This window comes from Cervus elaphus, chromosome 6 (assembly GCF_910594005.1).
Source record: "Cervus elaphus chromosome 6, mCerEla1.1, whole genome shotgun sequence".
NCBI classification, from domain to species: Eukaryota; Metazoa; Chordata; class Mammalia; order Artiodactyla; family Cervidae; genus Cervus; species Cervus elaphus.
In genome coordinates this window covers 3,267,420-3,288,109 of record NC_057820.1, presented here as the reverse complement: position 1 = coordinate 3,288,109, position 20,690 = coordinate 3,267,420, and the positions used below count along the sequence as shown (strand labels likewise).

The following is a 20,690-nucleotide window of genomic DNA, read 5'->3' as shown; positions in this document are numbered from 1 at the left end:
TCGCCAAAACACGCTCAGCCCGAAGCCCATCACCAAGGAGCAGAGACCCGCCCAGATCGGGGAGGGCGTGATCCACAGGGAGACAGGTCTGGACTCTCTAAGTGTCGGCGGCATGAACGGAAAACTAAAGAAAACAAGTGGGAAGAACATCCCGGAATAACGGAGACCAAAGACAGAGACATGTTAACCGGCTGTGGTGTAGACCCCAGCCTGGCTCCTGGAGGAGAAAATGTAGACAAACACTTGTAAAGGGGCCCTGTGGGGAGGGGGCGACAGCAAACGGGGATTTTCTGTGGCTGATATTTGGGTATAGACATGTGCTAAGGCCTGGGAGTTATGATGCAACTAACTTTCAAATGGTTCAGAAGAGAGAGAGAGAGAGACGGCTAAATGCAGCAAGATGTTAATAGTTAATGCATTCAGGTGAAAAATTATCACAAGGTATTCGTTGTACTGACCCTCCAACACCAACAACTTTTCTATATGTTTAAAATCTTTCAAAAGAAAGATCTGGGGGAGGAACTGATGAAGAAGGCAGAACCCCCCAGGAACAGGATAGACCATGACTGGCTACCTTTATCCTCATGGATCCTGGAAAAATACTGCAGCGACAGAGACAGACCCGGCTCAGAACACCTGGCCCTGGGCTCAGGGACCCCTCCGCCCTCCGCCCCTCACCTGTAGCCAGAGTCGGCAAATGCGTGGCTTGCGCACACGCACACAGCCACGGCCGGCACCTGTGGCAGGCGTGGGTAGTCCATCGCCGGTTCTTTGCCTCTGAGTGATTCGGTCTCCATCCTGTGAGCTCTGAAGGGCGGGACGTATAACCTAGATGCGTCTCGCCCGGCCCAGCCCAGGACAGGGAGGTGAGTGGACCCGCTCAGGGTCTGATGAATGAACCAACAGCTGGGAGAATGGACAAAAGCACATGGGAGGCTGGGCGCCCCACGGGAAAGGTGAGGGCGTGGGTTCTGAATGTGGAGCCCCACCCCACCGCCCAGCGCCCTGGCACCGTGCCCAGATGCTGGCGTGGCGGGAAGTCCCTTCACCCCGCTGGCCTCAGTTTCCCCATCTACACCCGGGACGGGAGGAGCGCACACTTCTCTGGGCAGTGGGGAGGGAAGAGTGGAGGCCCACACGTGCAGGGCTCTGCCCTGGCCTGTTTGGGGCAGGCCCACGGGGCCACCTGCCCCAGAGCTGCTGCGGTAAAAACCCAAAGCGTGTATTTCACACCCGTTATCATAACAGCATCACTCACAACAGCCGAAGGGGCGAGCCGCCCCAGCGTCCACGGTCACACGGATGGACAGACAGACAAACTGTGGGCTCTTCGTGCGATGGAATATTATTCAGCTTCAAGAGGAAGGAAGCTGACACGGGCTACCACACGCATGAGCCCCAGGGACACTCTGTGGAGTGAGACAGGCCGGTCACAGAAGCACAGATATTACAGAGCCTGACTGACGTGAGGCGCCTGGAGCAGACAGAACCCTAGAGGCAGAAAGCAGAGCTGTGCTCGCCAGGAGCTGGGGGTGGGGGTGGGCTGGCCGCTGTGTCCTGGGGCTGGAGTTTCAGCCTCACAAGAGGAAAAGCTTTCAGGAGGTGTTGGCGGCGATGGCCGCACAAGCGACTGTATTTGATGCCGCAGAACTGTACACTTCACAGAGCTTAGGAGGGTAAACTTTATCTTGTGTTTATTTTACCGCAGTTTAATTTGCCCAGTGCCTAGGGCAGCAAGACTTCACAGCAGTAGGGTGTTGGAGGGGTGGAGCTCTGGCTGAGACAAGGGGAGGAGGGGGCTTCACCCACTAACCCCCTCTCGGGTCCACTTTGTGGATTGGGGTCCCTCATCCACTGACCCCACCGGCTCTGCTTTGTGGGTCGGGGTCCCTCACCCTCTAGACCGGCATCTCTGCGTCTCTAGACCATGGGGTGGGCTGCGGGGAGGCACAGCCATGCCCCCGTGAGTCACGTCCTCGGGGCTGAGGGAAGCAGAGGAAGGAAGACGCAGGATGCTTTTCCATCAGCGTGGCTAAATTTATCCCTCGCTAACCCAGCAGCGTCCTGCGCTGTGGCCTTGGGTCCAGCTGCAGCTTTCCCCGGCACGGCCGGGTTCCCACTCAGGCTCCAGGGAAGCGAGGCTGCCCCGCTGGACAGAGACGCTTCCTGGGTCCCGGGAGCTGTGGCCTGGGCTCCCCTACCCCGACACGCAGGCACAAGGCAAGACATTCCGACACCCGCTGCAACATGAGGAATCTGGAGGACGCTACGCTCAGTGAAAGAAGCCGGCCGCAAAAGGACAAGCTCCGAGGCTCACCTGCGCTTCTGCGTAGGCCCGACAGCTGCCAGATCCACAGGGACAGCAGAAAGCAGAACTGAGGGTGCCAAGGGCGGGGGGACAGGAGGGGTGGAGGGCAGGCGATGAGGAGTGACTTCGTGGGGACCGTTAGCTGAGAAAGAAGGAAAAGGGCCAGAGATGGAGGGTGGTAAAGGTCTCACAGCAACGGGTGACGTGCGTAAAAACAGCTAACGTGACGTACTTTAGATTATGTGTCTTTTACAAGATGAGACACGTTCACGCAGAAAATGCCGTACTTAGTGCTGGAGAAAGAACCTGGCCAAACAAACCAGAGAAGCCCACAGAGCCGCTGGCAGCCGCTGAGAAGGACTGTTCGAGAGCACGTCCTACTCGGGGGCGCTGCCTGGGTGGCGTCGGAGGGGCGCGCAGGACGCGGCCAGAGGCTTCGCAGGCAGGGTCCACGCAGAGCAGAGAGCCAGACGTGGGGCCGGGGAGGGGGTCACAGACCACTCCCTCCTCAATCCCCTGTTCTTGAAAAAATGAACATCTGTCTGGTTTATTGCACAATTAATGATAATAAAACAGACTCCAAGAAACTCAAGTGAGAGTGAGACCCCTAAAACAGGTCAGGTCCCCCTATTTGGGACTTCCCAGGTGACGCCAGCAGTCAAGAATCCTCCTGTCAGTGCTGGAGGCACAAGAGATGCGGGTTTGATCACAGGGTCAGGAAGATCCCCTGGAGAAGGGAATCCCAACCCACTCCCAGTATCCTTGCCTGGGACATCCCATGGACAGAGGAGCCTGACGGGCTACAGTCCATGGGGTCACAAAGAGTCGGACACGACTGAGTCCACATGCACCCTGTTTAAGATCCCTGGTAGCAGAGGATGGCACCCAGAAATATGTGGGATGAAGGTTAAGAGCCAGTGGTCATTTCAAAAGAGAGATGCCTGGGGTCCAGCCTGCCGGTTTGGAGGGTCAGCTGTGAGGAACTCTGGAGGACGAGCAGACTCTGAATCAGAGCCCAGGAGACCTGGGTGTGTGAGCAGGGTCTTCTCAAGCCTCTTTTCTCATTAAATCGACAGCATTAGTCAGAATGGCTGCTATCAAAAAGTCTACAAACAATAAATGCTGGAGAGGGTGTGGAGAAAAGGGAACCCTCTTACACTGTTGGTGGGAATGCAAACTAGTATAGCCGCTATGGAAAACAGTGTGGAGATTTCTTAAAAAACTGGAAATAGAACTGCCATATGACCCAGCAATCCCACTCCTGGGCATACACACCGAGGAAACCAGATCTGAAAGAGACACGTGCATCCCCAATGTTCATCGCAGCACTGTTTATAATAGCCAGGACATGGAAGCAACCTAGATGCCCATCAGCAGACGAATGGATAAGGAAGCTGTGGTACATATACACCATGGTATATTACTCAGCCGTTAAAAAGAATGCAGTTGAATCAGTTCTAATGAGATGGATGAAACTGGAGCCCATTATACAGAGTGAAGTAAGTCAGAAAGAAAAACACCAATACAGTATACTAACGCATATATATGGAATTTAGAAAGATGGTGACAATGACCCTATATGAGAGACAGCAAAAGAGACACAGATGTAAAGAACAGACTTTGGGACTCTGTGGGAGAAGGCGGGGGTGAGATGATATGAGAGAATAGCATTGAAACATGTATATTATCATATGTGAAATAGATCTCCAGTCCAGGTTCAAGGCATGAGACAGGCTGCTCAGGGCTGGTGCACTGGGACGGCCCTGAGGGATGGGATGGGGAGGGAGGTGGGAGCGGGGTTCAGGATGGGGAACACATTTATACCCATGGCGGATTCATGTGAAAGTATGGCAAAACCACTACAATATTGTTAAGTAATTAGCCTCCAATTAAAATAAATAAATTTTTAAAAAAATCAGCGGCTCTGCCTGCTTCCCTGTGGACACTCCTCCTACAAGCTCGGGTACCTGACCTGCAGCTCTTGCTGTCTGCACACCCCCTTCTCCTGTGACCCGGGAGGCCGGGAGACAGAGAGCCCTGGGCTCCAATCGCAGGTTTGCCTCGTCCAGCTGTGACCTCAGCCACCCCTCTCGCCCAACCCCTAAAGCCCTAAGCAGATCTGAGGAGTCTAACCAGGTCACAGATACCTGAGTGCGCAGAGAAGCAACGGCCCAAGTGAATGCGAGCTGGAATCCCACGGCTTTTATAAGACCTGGAAAGACCCACAAGTCTGGGCCCCAGACGTGGCCAGCAGTTAATTACCAGCTCCCTGGACCCTCCTCGGCAAGACCACAGCCCACGGGGCCTCGCTCAGAGCCTGCCCTGCAATTCATGTTCCTCCCGCAGCAGCTCACGGGCACTCAGGGAAGTGGCCTTTGACGAATATTAATAGGATTCGGGTCTATTTGCTCAAGCAGAGCCAAGTCAATGGGATCTGAATATTTCTGCTTCCAGAGACGAGGGGAGGCTGGGCCGGGCTGGGCTTGATGTTCCGAGCAGACCTGGACGCAGGTTAGCACACAGCAGGTCCACAGATGAGGGCGACCCCGGGTCCCAGGTAAAAGGAGGACCGTGACAAGGCGCTGGCTTGCCAGGCGGTCCGGGGATCCATCGTGAACTTCCTTTTGCCCAGGTGCCTGGGGCCAAGACTCCCAAACTTCCCAACTTGTAGCCTGCGTGTCGAGTGGGTCGGTCACCCCGGGCAGAGAATGGCTCCCAGCAGGAGGCGACAAAAAAACCCAACCGCTGGGCACCGCGGTCCTGATGCTGGCCAGGTGGCCAGTGACTTGCCTCCCACCCGCCACTCCAACCCAGAGCCGCAGATCACAGGCCTGGAGCCGATCCTCTCCAGACTGCTGCGGCCTGGAGCGGCAGTTTTGGAGCCGTGGGAAATACAAGGTTCTATTCCTGGCGTGACCCTCTTTCCCAGAACTGGGACAGGGAGGGCCAGGCCGCGGCCAGGGTCTCCATCATGGCCTGAGACCCTCTCTGGGTCTCCGGGTCTCACCAGTCTACCCTGGACCAAAGCCCACTGCCGCAACCCACCCCTCATAGGCCTGCCTCCCTGGCTGGACCGTGCCTCCAGTGGGCACTGCCCGGCATTGCCCAGCAGGGATGGACGATCCCTCTTCTGCCCCCAGCCGTCTCTGCTCCCGAACAAAAGGACACGCAGGGCTGTGTCTGGGCTGCAAGGGCTCATGGGGTCAGCTGCCAAGCGCTAGGTCATGAGCCTCCCTGCTGCAGGGCAGGGAGGGGGCCCTGGCCTCCGAACTAGGGGCCATGCCTGGACCCCCAGTGGTCTCCCCACACACCCGCCCCCCACCCAGACCCCCGGACAGGGTCAGTGTTCCTGTTTCAGCTTGCCAGGCCCCCAAGCCCTCTGCAAGGACGTGGGCCTGGTGTGGCCCTCGATGAGTCCAAGCTCTCGGGGAGGACGAGGGGTCAAGGAAGATGGACGACCGGGGCACCTATGTCCCCTCTGCGCCCCTCCCCCCCACTTAGAGTGACCCGTGCTCCCTGAGTCCTGGCCACACCTACACGGGGGCTTTAACCTGCCCCCGCCCCCCTTCACAGATAAACATGCTGAGAGTGCTTGACGCCCCCACCCGCACCCTGGCTCAGCCTGCAGTCATGGGGGCAGGGCGGGGTGGGTCTAGCAGACCCCCGGGTGCCTATGGTCTCCATGCTCCCTCCCTGTCCCCTCTCTGGATGCCGTGACTCCTCGGCCCCCTGTAGCCACATCATCACTGAGCACTTCCTGCCGGCGAGGCGCTATGCAAGGTACCATGAGGGCGGACAGGGGATCACAGTGCCTGAGAGGCAGATGACACCTTACCCAGGGCCTAGCATGGGGTGGAGGAGTGAGTGAAACTCCTCACACGCCCTACAGGCTCACCTCTTCCCTTCTCCTACGGCTCTGACTCCTACGTGGTGGGCCATCACCTCCTTCAGGAAGTCTGCCAGGATTTCTCTTTCACAGCAGGTCAGTTCCCTGCCCTCTGTCCATTCCCCCACAGCCTCCTGGGGGAGTGCTTTTTCTCATGGTGTGTCTTCCCCACATGCTGTCCTCCTTTCTTACCAGGCTGGAAGATTTTGGAGGGAAGAACTCCCTCAAGGTCACGTTCTGCACCTGACCAAGAGCTCCACACGCTCAGGTGAAACCACCTCCTTCCCCCTCCCCCGGGGATGCCTGTTCATGAGACCCAGGGAGGTGGGGAGGGCCCCCTGTGAGAGAGGAGTGTCCCTTCCCTGGGAAGGGGCAGGTCCTCATGGAGGAAACAGGAACGTTGGTGGGGGAATCCAGGGAGCCACCTTCTCCCTGAAGACTGCTTTAAGGGGGTCCCAGGAGGCAGGCTGAGGCCAGCTGTCCCTCCATCACCCCAAAATCCAGAGCAGAGCCCTGCTGAGGTCTCCTGGAGGCTGCAAGGGTGCCTGGGAGTGAGGGGAGGAGGGTGTCCATGGGCAAGCGGCCCCCTGTGGCCAGGGATGGGCAGGAATTACCCACAGGGCCCCAGTCTCCTGTGAGATGTCCTCGCCGAGGTGCCGATCCTGGAGGTGGCGGGCTGTACTTTGAGAGAGGGATCGTTTCTCTGCAAGTCCCTTTCAGAAGGCTGCCCCGCCCCCACCGGTCACCCCATCCTGCCGCCCCCCCCCAAGGGTGATGACATCATCCTGTCCCGTGATGCCCCGGGCCAGTGGGAGGAGTGGGAGCGAGCCGCCCCCCCCCCCCCACCCACCATCTGCCAGGTGAGGTGTGGAGGAGAATCACAAGCGCATGGAGGTGCTCGGCGCAGGGCTCCTGCTGGGCCCGGGGAGCCGCTGACCCACATCTCACGCAGGAGGGAGGACGCAGCTCAGCAGCACCCAGGACCTGGAGGAGCTCCCGCCACCAGCCGGGTCCCCGGGGAGGGTTTCTCAAGGTCACCTGGCCTCTGTGTGCCCACCTGTAGAATGGGCACTCACGGAGACCACTCTTGCAGCGTCTGGAGGACCCAGGCAGGGATGCTGTCTGGGGTGTTACAATGATCATTGAGACCATTTCTCTGCCACCGGTGAGGCCAGGTCCCTCGGAAACACGTGACTACAGTCCTCGGATCAGAAGACCCAGTGGGGGAGACGCGTGCCCCCCAGAGGGGAGGGGCATTGAGGGTGCTCCCAGCTCAGAGCACTGCCCCCCTCACCAGCCACGTGACCATGGGTCCTGCCTCCCATCTTAGTCCAGTTGCCCCCCTCATCTGAAAATCGGGAGCAAGAATCCGTGCCCTGCCGGGCTCTGTGGCATTCCAGACAGGGCCTGGACAACCTCCCCACCCGCCCGCAGTTACCAGATGCCCCACAAATGGCGGACACTGAGCTCCATTAGACAAATCAATTGCTCCCTTGGGCTCAGCTCTGCCACCAGCTGGGGGGTGGGGTGCCCGAGGTTGCCAGCACACACCCAGGTTATATTTAGCTCTCCACTGGAGCCCTGCCAGGGTGGGGCGTTTCTGCAGGGGATGCCGAGTTTCAGACCAGCCCCAACTGCTCATCAGCCACTGTGAAACCTGCTCCAGAGCCCACTGAAACTGCTCTCTTGCTTCTAACAGTGGATGAAATTATCCCGAATACACACACACACACACACAATCCCTGCATCATGTCGGTGACACTCAAAGGCCTAGTGCCACAGTGAGAGTCCACCTCCCAAAATAGAGAACGCCGTCCGATCCCTGGAGCAGGAGCCGGCTGGTGCCAGGGGCTCAGACAGCTGGTCTCCACTCAAGCCTCTTGAGACCAGTACTGAGCACAAGCCTGCCCCCCACCCATCCCCCCCACACATCCTTAAAATGAAGAAGCTGGGAAAATAAAACAGCCAAAGCATCAGAAGAAAAAAAAAAGGCAGAGTTGCCCATAACTCCTGCATTTCAATGCGTTTTCTGCCTGTTTTGTAGATGACACTGTATAAAGTTGGGGACCCCGTATTCTTCATCACCAGCGCGGACACACGCCTTGTACTACTCCTTGACAGTCGTATTAACGACTGCATAATACTCCATCTTTTATCACCAGCTTCAAGTGTGGTCTAGGAACCCTGGGGTCCTCAGGATGCAAGCAGGGTGCCGGCCGGGTCGAAGCCATGTTCATAATAAGACTGAGATGTTATTTTCCCTCGTCGTTCCCTCTCCCTCCCAAATGTACGCTGGAGTTTGCCCGAGGCCCCGTGACAGGTGGCATCACCACTGACAGAACGCAGGCCGGACACAGGCTCCAGCCGCCGTCCATTAAGCCAGACGTTAATGAGATTTGCACAGCTGTGAAGCAAGGCCAGTCTGTTTCTTGAAAACACTCACAGTTAACATACAACGGGCTATTTTCCTTATTCAATGAATTAAAGATGCTTAAAAATTTTCCATTTTAATGTCTTATACACTTGTCGTTTAGTCGCTCAGTCATGTCCGACCTTTCATGACCCCACCAGGCTCCTCTGTCCATGGGATTTCCCAGCAAGAATACTGGAGTGGGCTGCCATTTCTTTCTCCAGGGGCATCTTCCCAACCCAAGGATCGAACCTGCATCTCCTGTATTGGCAGGCAGATTCTTTACGACTGAGCCACAAGGGAAGCCCTGTCTAAGGCAGTAAATATCAATAAATACAATGCACTTAAACAAAAGCTCTTTGGGGTCCTCAGTAATTTTGAGTGAAGGGGTCCAAAGCCCTCAAAGCTGGAGAATAGCTGCTACGGAAACACAGACGGACAGTAATTTCCTGAGTCAGCATCTCTGGCTGGACATTCACCCTGCAGAGCCTGTGACCCCTGCAGTGAATGAGTTTTTATGCACCAACCATATCTGTGCTTCAGACCGCTTCTTCAGAAGATTCCGGAGAGCCGCCTTCTTCTACCGAAGGCATGAGCGTATTTAAGGCTCAATGCATCTCGCCTAGCTGCTCCCAAGAGACCGCACAGACCCACAGAGGCCCCTGAGGCCATCAGCTGTGGGGACTCTGGGATGTTTATATTCAGCTGACTTGAGAGGCACAATTTTTATCCCATGAGAGGTCTTTTCTCTAACCCTTAGCTCTTCTACAGACCCCGCAAGGAGGGAAAAAAAGGGTTTCAGTCTCAGAAACAGAATGTTCGAGAAGCTGCCTGGGAAAGCTGAATAATGCCCACCCCCCCCAATATACTTGTGTCCTTATCCCTAGGACCCATGGGTGTGACATCATATGGTTAAAAGGATGCGATGGTTGGTCTTTGCAGATGGGATACAGTTAAGGACCCTGGGATGGGAGGGTCACCCTGGGTCACAGGCCCCAAGCGCACGTGCCAGCATCCTCAGAGGCAGAGGCAGGGACCCGGCCACACACTCGGACGGGGCGGCGGGCGGTCCGAAGGTGCTGGAGAGGCTGGCCTTGAGGTGCGGGTGACGCGGCCACAAGCCAGGGAGCCTCTGGCAGCCAAGGAGAGACGGGGAGGGGACTCCCCCAGCACCTCCGGAGGAGGCCCCGCCCTGCCGAGACTTGACCTCAGCCCAGTAACACAGATTTTGGACCCCGGGCTTCCAGACCTGGGAGAGAATAACTTTCTGCTATTTAACCCCGAGGTTTACGGAGCTTCACGCCAGCCATCCCCCTCCTGTTGGATGCCCCAGTATTGGGGACTGCCTCCCCGCTCTGTCAACCCCATTCCCTGGGCACCAGCTCCTAGAAAACCTTGCGCTGGGCTGCAGGGTGTCCCCCCAGGGGCCTGCTTAGGGCTCGGTGTGTGAGCTGTTGCCAGTGATTTTAAGTCCTCTCAACTCCTTTTCAGAGGCTGCCGGCTGGCTGGGTGCTCCGCCCAGCAAGCTACCCTCAGAGAAGGAGTCTGGGGGGTCAGGTCAGGGGACGGGGGCTGACTGAGGAAGACAAGGTGGCCACGGCAAGGGCAGAGCAAAGCTCTCCCGTGGCGGGTGCGGGGGGTTGGGGGGGTCTGGCTCTGCCGGAGCGGAAAGAGTGAGGCGGGGGGATGACGGGGTCTGGCGGGAAAGAGCGGTGCAGGCGATGCTGAGGTCTGGCGGGGACCCCTGCCCGAGGAAGCAGGAGGCGGCCCTGGGGGGTCCTGGCAGGATGCCTGTGGTCCTCAGCATGCAGACCTGCCCTGCGGCTCACGCGCCGTGCGTGCCCCAGGCCCGGGCCGCACCCCGCGCCCGGCAGAGGCAGCCAGGGAGGCGCCTGGCTGGATGCTGGGTTTCTGCACACAGATGGTGTTTCCTGATTTCCGAGGCAGGTCAGGGGTGTGTTCAAGGGAACCAGTGCCTGTAGCCCCGCACCCTACAGCTACGCCTCAAGTGCTTGGCAGAAGTGGCCAGGCTCAGACTTGGAGAACGGAGGGATGGGGGCGGCCGGGAGACGCGTGTCACGGGGTCGGCGTGGCCACAGCCAGAGCAGCAGCAGGAAGGGGCTGGCCGGGTCCTGGCTCGGCCCGACGGCCCCCTCGCTGCCCACCCCGGCCCATCCTGGGTGGCTGGCTCATTTCAGCCACCCTGGACGGTCCGCCCCTGCACCTGCCGGCCACCTCTCCCACGAGAGCATCCGGGTCCGGCTCAGCCTCGCCGCCCCGCGTCCCTGCACTCTGGGGGTGTCAGACTGCACTCTCCCCGTGACGCTGCCTCTCACTACCCCTCGTGGGTGCTCAGTAGACCCCCCGGGAGGCAGGCGGCCCCCACTGTGTGTGACACCAAGTCACATAGTGGCTGCAGAAGCCCTTTAGCTTGCAGACTGAGGCAGCCCTTCCTGCATCTTCAAAGCCAGCCATGCCGCACCCCGTCTCCTCTCCGACCTCTGCGTCTGCCACCGCCTCCCCTCTTCTCTGGCCCTCCTGCCTCCTCCCTCGGAGGCTCCTCGAGACAGCATGGGCCCCCCGTGAGTACCACCCCCCAACTGCAAGATCCCTTTAATCCCATCCTCAAGGTCACTTTTGCCATGTGTGTAACATATCCCCCCTGTCTGGGGAGGAGGCCAGGGGCATCCTTGGGGGCCGTTGCTCAGAGATGAAGCAACTCAGAGAGGGGGAGTGCCCACCTACAGGTCACACGGCAGCTGGGAGCAGGCACACGGCTTCTCCTGGAGTCCCCGGCTCCAGCTCTGGTTCACTGGTCCTGAGGATGGAGGCAAGGGTCTTGGACCTTCTGGGTTCTGGGAGGAGGAATTCCAGCACCAGGGGGTGGGGAGGGGGAGAGAAGGTGGCAGGAGAAAACACAAGCGTTTGGGGGAATCACTAGCGAGGACAGTGCTCTGTGCACAGTTCAGTCGCTCAGTTGTGTCCGACTCTTTGTGACCCCATGGACCACAGCATACCAGGCCTCCCTGTCCATCACCAACTCCCGGAGCCTACTCAAACTCATGTCCATTGAGTCAGTGAGGCCATCCAACCATCTCACCCTCTGTCATTCCCTTCTCCTCCTGCCTTCAATCCTTCCCAGCATCAGGGCCTTTTCAAATGTGCACAGTAGGTGCTCAATAAACCAAGTAAACAGGCATTCTAGAACAGCCCTGAGCCCTCGAGGGGCTGCCGATGGCGGGGATCAGAGGTGGCCCCGACGGGATTGAGGCTGGGAACAGCGGTGGCCCCAGTCAGGCTGATGCTGGCCCGTATCTGAGCCCGTGGGCCCTCTGTGGGTGCTGTGGCGTGATACCCGCCCTCACCCCGCCCCTGGGCTCCCCTGCGTGGCTGTGGCAGTCACACCGTGCAATGTGTGTTGGTGGGGGGGTCACGATCCCAGGACCAGCCACTCCCCCAAGTCCAGGACGACGAAGGCCCCAGGGTCCTGCTGGTGCTTAGGAGCGTTCTGCACGGTCCCCGAGCAGGACTGAGCCCCCACAGCCCACAGCGGCCACCCACCCATCCAAATGCCCCATGGCTCTTCCCCGCCTCCACGCCCCAGCCCTCACCCTTGTGCTTCCTGGGACCCCCTCCCAGGTAAACCGCCTGCAGCCTCAGCCTAGTCACTCAGAACAAAAGGTGGGGGTGGGCCCCCGGGAACATTTGACACTCGGTCGCCAAACTGATGGGGGGGCCACGGGGTGGTCCTTATAATTCCTCCTTCTTGGAACTTCACGCCCAACTGCAGCGCTAACCGGGGCCTTGGAGATGCCATTTTCCAGCAAGATCCTCGGGCCCCTGACATCTAAGCAGAAGCAGGAGGTCAGAGCAGCAGGTCAGAAAGGCCTGACCCTGAGTCCTCAACCGGGATGAGGGTGGGGGGGGTGGGCATGAAGCGGGGACCCGAGCTCCATCTAGCACCCGACCTCCATTGGAGGCTGTTCACGGAGCCCTGAATTGAGGCAGTCTGTGCGGATTCGGGAGGGGGGATCCACTCGGCTCAGCCAGCAGGTGTGCAGAGCGGGGCCACTGGGCGCTGGCTGGAGTCGGGTGGCCCGATCTGTCAAACCCCTCGTTCTGTTATGAAGAAACAGGCCACCCAGCATACCCGCTTTGTGCAGGGGCCGGGTGGAGGCCCTGTGTGTGCGGTGAGGACAGCCCTGCAGGACTGAGTCGGGGCTGACATCCAAAGCGCCGCTCAGAACCCAGGAGGGCCGCTCTCGGGGGACTGGGCTTCTCTTGACCCCGGCACCGGGCAGGGACTGTAAAACAGCGTCGGGTGGGCTGGGCAGCGCAGGCAAGAGAACCAGCAACAGAGGAAGTGCCGCGGACCGGAGGCCGTGCCAGCCGATGCCCGGCGGACCTTGCAGGCTTTGCCTCAAGCCCTGGGACAGCATGTCTGGCTGTGACAAAAAAAAAAACCCACCCCAGGCCCCTGGCCCCAAAGCCCACGGTCAGTCCTGAAAAGCAGGTGCTATTACCTCCACCTGGGAGGTGGGGAAACCGAGGCAAAGAGGGGGACCTGTGCAACCTGGTGGCCGGGACACTCTAGCAGGTGACAGTTAGGACTGGGACTCAGGTGTTCTGACCCCAGAGCCCTCGAGGCATCAATCAAGACCACCTCCCTTGTTGCTTAGAAATCTCCAGCCAAGGCAACATGGCGCATGAAACCCCCAATATATCACTTTGCAACGGAATTGATTCAGCCTGGGTCTGGCTCCCCACTAGCCTGGAAGCCTCCCACCCCCGCCCAGGGTAGGAGACGCCGGCAGAGGTCAGAGCACACCTCCCCTCCCCAGGTCTTCCCCGGGACTCGGACTCAGCTGCTCTGCTGGCTTGGGTACCAGGCAGATGTCCACAGAGGTGGCTTCCCTGGCAGGCTGCAGAGAAAGGCCCTTAACCAGGCCCCCTCGGCGTGAAGGGCAACGTGCTTCCTGCCATGAAACCGTCAGATGAGGTCCACGGGGCCCAGAAGGGTGATCCGAGACTTATGGCTCACACCGTGTGTTTCCCTGAACGGACGAAGGCTGAGCCTCAAACCCAGACGATCTCCCCACTGCAGTGGGGGGAGGGGGGCGGGTTGTCAGCAGAAAGCAGGTCACACCTCTGAGGATGGCGGTGGCCCTCGTGTTTTCAGACAGGTACACTGAGGCCCAGAGAGGGAAGTCAGCTGGCCCAAGGTCACAGAGAGGTCCGGCAGGTGGGCCCGAGAGTCCGGGGAGCTCAGACACTAACGGGACGGTTGATGCCGGCGGGGCTGGAGCTGGAGAAGCCTGGGACGGCCGTGAGTGCCCCCTCCATCAGGAGCGGTCAGCTCCAGGAGACCCCAAGGACCCGGCAGAGGGGACAGCGAGGGCCAGGGGTCAAGGTTACAGGGAGGCGTGTGGACTCCACGCGGTGACCCTCTCCCGGTCTGAGCGGTCCATCCCCGGGTGGATCCCTGGGGCTGAGCCATGACCCTGGACAGGAGCACATTGGAGGCACAGGGCAAGTCCTCAGGAGCAGACAGGGCTGGGCTGGGGCTGGCTCTGCCTTCCCAGCTACAACGGCAGGCGCCACACCTCGGAACGGGGCCAGGCTCCTCGGCTCAGGTGAGGACATCGGCTGTGAGTCCCCGCCCCACGCTGTCACCAGCAAGCGTCATCGTGAGGCCCCCAGGGGACGAAGCCTCACCCACCCCAAACACTCAGCCTCACCCACCCCAAACACTCAGCCACACGTCACAAAGTCACCGTTGCAGCCCCTAATGCATACAGAGGGACAGACAGACAGCGCCCTCCCGCCAGCTGGACACACAGGATTCAAATCCAGCTCTGTCGTTCACCAGTGGTGGGATGTGATGCCCGGCGCCCTCCTGGGCGTCCACCTCCCCATCTATAGGCGGGGACACCCCGGCGACCCTGAGGAGCCCTGAGAAGCCCTTGGCGGAGCAGGGCCCGAGAGGGGGGCCCCACGAGCGGCGACACCCTGACACTGAAGCAGGCTGCTGCCTGACACCCAAGAGACCTTGGCGATGGAAACATCCCCGGGTAAACAAACACGCGACACTCGGGTTGCTCTGCCCTGCGTCTGAGCGGCCAGAGGCAGCCCAGCAGGTTGGCACCCCTCTGACTCGGGCCCGCAGCAGCTCGCGAGACCACACGATCACCAGGAAACATGAGCCGCCATCTGAACACCAACCCGAGCTTTCCTGTCCCAACTATTTTATCTGCTTCTCCAGCCTCTCCAGCAGCTGAGAAATTAAAAGACGCTTACTCCTTGGATGGAAGGTTATGACCAACCTAGACAGCATATTAAAAAGCAGAGACATTACTTTGCCAACAAAGGTCCATCTAGTCAAGGCTATGGTTTTTCCAGTAGTCATGTATGGATGTGAGAGTTGGACCATAAAGAAGGCTGCGCGCCAAAGAATTGATGCTTTTGAACTGTGGTGCTGGAGAAGACTCTTGAGAGTCTCTTGGACTGCAAGGAGATCAAACCAGTCCATCCTAAAGGAAATCAGTCCTAAATATTCATTGGGAAGATTGATACTGAAGTTGAAGCACCAATATTTTGGCCACCCAATAAGAAGAACTGACTCATTGGAAAAGACCCTGATGCTGGGAAAGATCGAAGGCGGAAGAAGGGGATGACAGAGGATGAGCTGGTTGGATGGCATCACTGACTCAATGGACATGAGTACGGGTAAGCTATGGGAGTTGGTGATGGACAGGGAGGCCTGGCGTGCTGCAGTCCATAGGGTCGCAAAGAGTCAGACATGACTGAGCGACTGAACTGAACTGAGCCTCTCCCACATACCAGGCACTTGGGACCCTCGGTCCCTATGGAGACCCCAGAAGAGGTAGCATCAGAGGCTCTGAGAGGTCCGAGGATCCCATGCTAGCAGGTGGCAGAGCTGGAACCCGAGCCTGGAAGAGCCCGTGTCTGCAGCACAGGGGCCGTCCGACCCAGGGACCAGAGTTGGGCACCCACGGGGCAGCTCAGGGTCACGACAGCTGGCCTGGCCCTGAGGCCCACCAGCAGGACAGACCCCTCCCAGAGGCTCCACCCCACCCTGCCGGCTCCCTGCACCACCAGACTTGCCGACTCCCTCTAGCCGGCTCACAGCTCTCACACAAGACAGCAGACGCTCCGGAGGGTCAGGGTGTCTGACCAACGACTTGTCCAGGGTGTGGGTCACACTCCCTTCGCTGAGACAGTAAGACTGGGCTTTCCAAGAGTTCACCCAAGTCAGGATTTGGGTCCAGAGAATATGCCGACTGCCCCCAAACCACTTCATTGGACAGAAACTAGAAAGAATCGAAGCACCTCAGGTGGCGGGTTAGGAAGTGACCATGGATTCGAAGGACCAACAGTTTGGAGATGAGGATTCCAGGGCTGTCCAAGAGCTGCCGGTTCTGGGGCAATGACCATCCTGTTCAGGTGCAATTTCAGATGAATTTCTGGGTCAGGATGATTTGTCTTCAGCTACACCTACGTCAGATGCTGTCACCCATGGAAACTGGGCACGTGTGTTAAGATCCGTGTGCTGCCAACTGGGAGACCTCCATTCGAGCAAAGGAGTGGCCCCTGTGGATGGAATTGCCCAACCTGTCACAAAGTCATGGGCTTTGGAAGCAGCACACGTCCACCCTAGACCCGGAACCAACACCCTTCTTGTTGATTCCTCATTGCAAAAGGCAAGCACACACGATGAAAAAAACAAAACCGGGGAAGGTGACAGGAAGCGTAAAGATGGCGGGGGGGGGTGGCGGGGGGCGGGGAGCACTAGCTCTTTCGCCGCCTCCAACAGAGGGGGCACGCCCTGGACGTCACGATTTCCTTCTGGTCTGCTCCCTGCACTGTTTCATAGCGCGGAGGTCACATAGGACGCACCACTGTGTCCTCAGCTGTTTTCTAAATGAAGCTTTTCTTAAGCACTTTCTCCTAACGTGAGAAACTCCAGTCACACAAGTAACTAGAATGTTCTCGCCAGCCCCCTCCCCCAGGAAGACACGATGTCGCTTGCTCTGGTCTACAGCTGAGCCCCGGGCCTGGGGCGGTGCTGGGCACACAGCAGGGGCTTAGGAAACATCTAAGCCCCACGGATGAAGGACCAGACGAACCTATGGATGAGGGACCGGACGAAGGACCCACGGATGAGGGACCGGACGAAGGACCCACGGATGAAGGACCGGACGAAGGACCCACAGCCCATGTCCCGTCACTCCCCACCACATACACGCAGCAGGTTTCTGACTTTCTGCTGCTGTTTGGGATGCCGTGGTGAACCAGCCCCGACTCAGATTAGAAACATGTTTCTCTGTTTCAAATGCCGGGGCCGCACCAACCGGAGCAGAGGACTGGGGCTCGGGCTCTGCGTCTACCGCACCCTCTCGTGGCCGCCTTTCCTTCCCCGGGGCTCGGTTTCCCCTCTGTGTGGGTGGGTGGGCTAGGACTGGAGCATCCCCCAGGCCCCTTCCAGCTCTGCATTGCTAACCCATCAGCCACAGGAAAAGAAGACAGCTGAGCTGCCACCCAGCTTTCCGCCTGGCCCTGCCCTCCCCTTCTGGGCTGAACTGCATCCGTCCCGCAAATCCATAATCCAGTATGACTGGTGTCCTTTTAGGAAGAGAGAAGGACACAGACACAGAGAGGAGAGAGCATCTGAGGACACAGGGAGGGAACGGCCACTTACACGATGAGGCGAGAAGCCTCAAGAAACCAACCCTGCCCACGCCTCGATCTCAGACTTCCATCCAGTCTCCAGAAGTGTGAGAAGATACAATTCTGTTGTTTAAGCTGCATGGTCAGTGGGAACCTTGTTACGGCAGCCCTGGCAGACTAATGCAACGCCTGCCCCCCATGAAACTCACCTGGGAGAATCCTGCCCACCAGACCTGCAGCCGCCCGGGCAGGACACACAGGCACCAAGAGAGCACAGACCCGGTGCCCAGAGGTGGCAGGGTTGGCTCTGGAGCCCCTCTGGGCTCAGGCTTGTCCCTCTGCCCCACCTTGCCCTGCCCCCGTGACCACACGGACTGGGACGCTAGAAGACCATCACCAGGCTCACCGTTGTCTCCTGGGCCCCACCTGGGCTCCGGGATGATGCCAGCCTTCCCTGGAGAGGGCCGTCAGGGGACCTGCCCTCGTGGACGAAGGAAGTCCCCGACCTGCCAGATGCGCACAGTGGCTAGGAGAGCCCGGGTGTGGCCAGCAGTGCGCGCAGAGCCGGAGGGGCTCCCTCCACACGGCGGGGAAAGCAGGGCACGGTGACTGCAAACAGAACACAGCTCGCGCGCTCGGTCAGGCTTATCTGACGCGAAACGCCAGCTCCTCCCGCCTCACCGCGCTGCTTCCTCATCCCCCTGAACACTGAAATGAATGCAAAACAAAGCAAGTAGGCACGGGGCCTGGAGGCCACCCCAGAGCCCCCTCAAAGGTGCCCTGAGTGATCAGACTGAAGGAAGACACGCCCGCAGCCGGCACAGCATAAAGGGGAGCCTCCCTCCCGGGGCCGGCGTTCAGGTCCCCTCAGGCTCCGACCGTCGGCTGGTCTGGGCCACTGGAGACTGGACCACGTGCTCCCAGCCACGCCTGCTGGCGCCCAGCTCTGGGATGATGCCAGCCTTCCCTGGGAAGGGCCGTCAGGGGACCTGCCCTTGTGGACGAGGGAAGCCCCTGGCCTTCCAGATGCGCACAGTGGCCACAAGAGCCTAGGTACGCGGCGCCAGGGACCACCGTCTGCTCTCTCCCATCATGGCTGTGGGTGAAAATTTCACTGCTGTGCAGGTCACGCGCCGGGCCATGAGCGACAGGTGGCGGGTCAGTGTGCCCACGGCCAGTCCCAAGGGGCTGCGCTGACTCAGAGAGGCTGAAGTTTACTGACCCACACGAGCCCCTGAGGGAGGACCTACTAGATGCGGGGTTTCCGCTATTACCTCATCCTTTCCACGGGGGCAACGATACTGCTTTCAGGAAGCCAAGCTCAAGAAGCGGTCACGCTGTGTCCAAGACCAGCAGGTGGACACTATGATTCAAACCCCAGTCTCCTTGCCCTCTGATCCCCCCAGGACCCCTGGTGACCACCTACCCCTGCTCCCAGGACAACCACAAATGAGGGGGGAAATGCCATGGTTCCTTCCAGGGCTCCCCCTGATTACAGGAGAGATCGGAGGGATCAATTACGGTTGGGGAGAGCCTAAAATTACCTGGTGCACCCTGCCATTACCTCCCCCCCACCTACCATTAGATAAATGTGTCTGGAGGCTCTGCCAAGGCGGGGTGCCCTGTTCCCCAGCCACCTCCAAAGAACAGGTTGGCCATTTCAGAAATCCTCTTCTAGAGAAGTCTGCCTCCTCCAGCCTGCCATTTGCTCTCAGCTTCTCTCCCAACTCCCACTGCCCGTGTGGTCCCTCCTTCCTCAACTAGGAGGGGGAGGGGATAGACTCCCCTTGGGGGGTGCTCCCGGGGAAACACAGGTTCCAAGCAGACAGCAGACAGGAAATGGTCCCTAAAGGCATACTCCCTCCACAGTCCTGTTTGTTTCCCTACCCTCCCGCCCCTCAGGGAGAAACAGCTGTCTCCTCTGGTTTCTGCGGGGTGGCCGGGGGTCCATAATGTAGTCTTCGGGGAGACGGACTCAAGGCAGGACACAGGAATCAGGAAGCACCAGCTTCAAAACCCAGCCCCACTGCAAGACCTGAGCAAGTGACTCAAGCCTGGTGAGGCTCGGTCGCACCCTGGAAAATGGGGTGATGGCCTCTCCCTGCCAGGGAATGTAGGGACAAGCCCTCCAGCCAGGGCTGGGTCCCCAGAAGGCTCTCAAAACGGGGCTCTGGTCACTTCAGAGTCTCTCCAGGAGCCAAGGCCCCCAGCGGTAGGCCTCAGTTTCCCCCAGCGCACTAGGTGGTGGTGACGTGGGATTTTTCCAGCGCCGCACAGAGGCTGTCAGACCCTGCGGGTGCGGCCCCAGAGGCAGCAGCCTGGGTACGCAGTGGAGGGGACGAGGGGCCGGAGAGAGCACGCGCGCGCATCGCGGAGGGCTGCACACAAACTGCGGTTCCGCGCCCCCAAGTCTGCGCTGGGCGAGCCCAGGGCGCCGGCGGGGGGGGGGGCGGGGGTCGACCTGATGCCCCTCCCCAACCCACCTACCCACCAAGGCGCTGCGGGAGTCACACAGGGGCGGCGGCCCCCTGCCGCCAAGCCCTCCCCACCCCCCGACCCGTGTCACACACCTCTCCGCCGCAGGGTCTACGGCGGCCGCGCGCCCTTCGCCCGGACCCTGCTGCGACCCCGCACGCCGGGGAGAAAAGCAAAGGAGCGGCGCAGTCCAGGCAGCCCAGCGCAGCCAGGCGGTGCGGCGCTCGGTGAAAGGGGTTCCCGGCCCCTCGGGCGCAGGGACAGGGCGGGCGATGGGGGGCGCGCCTGACCTGCCACACTGCAGACCCTGGAGCGCAAGTCGGCGGCAGCCGCGGGGCGGTTTCCCGTCTGCAGGTGCAGCCACCCCAGCCCTGGCGGCGCCGCGATCCAGTTCGGAGAGGCCCCGGTTCCCCGCACACTCACCCGCGCTCATCTCAGCGGCAGCTTGGAGTCGGGTCGCCGGGGCGGGGCGGCAGCCGGACGCTCGTGTCCGCAGGTGCAGCGCCTGCAGGCGGGATGGGCCGCCCGCCCGCCCGCAGCTCCGCCGCAGCCCCTCGGCGCGCCAGCCCCGCCCCACAGACCCCGCCCCAGACCCGAATCCCCGCCCCGCCCGCCCGGAGGCCCCGCCCCATCCCCGCCCCCATACCGGATGCACCCTGGGAAATGTAGGCGCCGCGCTCCGCTCCTCCTCGCTCGGTGCCACCTGCCGCCCCCCAGGGATGGACTACAGTTCCGGCAGGCGGCGCGGCCCGCGCATGCGCAGGCTGGCGACGCCGCTGCGGCCTCCCGCAGCCCACTCGTGGGGGTTTCTGCGGAGCTGTCCCCGCGGCCTGGCTGGCTGGCTGGCGGCCTGGCCATCGGCTGCTGCCAAGAGCCCACGAACGGGCCAGGAGTGCGGCCGGGTGAGGCGCAAGCTTGGTGCA

At 60.0% G+C, this 20,690-nt stretch overlaps 1 long non-coding RNA gene across 1 annotated transcript; it reads right to left on the bottom strand.

The window, feature by feature from the left end:
- Positions 1-6,215: 6,215 nt before the first annotated feature.
- LOC122696291 lies at positions 6,216-20,346 on the bottom strand. Its single transcript, XR_006341728.1, has 3 exons — positions 20,191-20,346; positions 16,522-16,523; positions 6,216-6,228 (listed from the first exon to the last, which is right to left on the bottom strand). It is a non-coding gene; the product is annotated as an uncharacterized LOC122696291 (long non-coding RNA).
- Between the last annotated feature and the right edge of the window lie 344 nt (positions 20,347-20,690).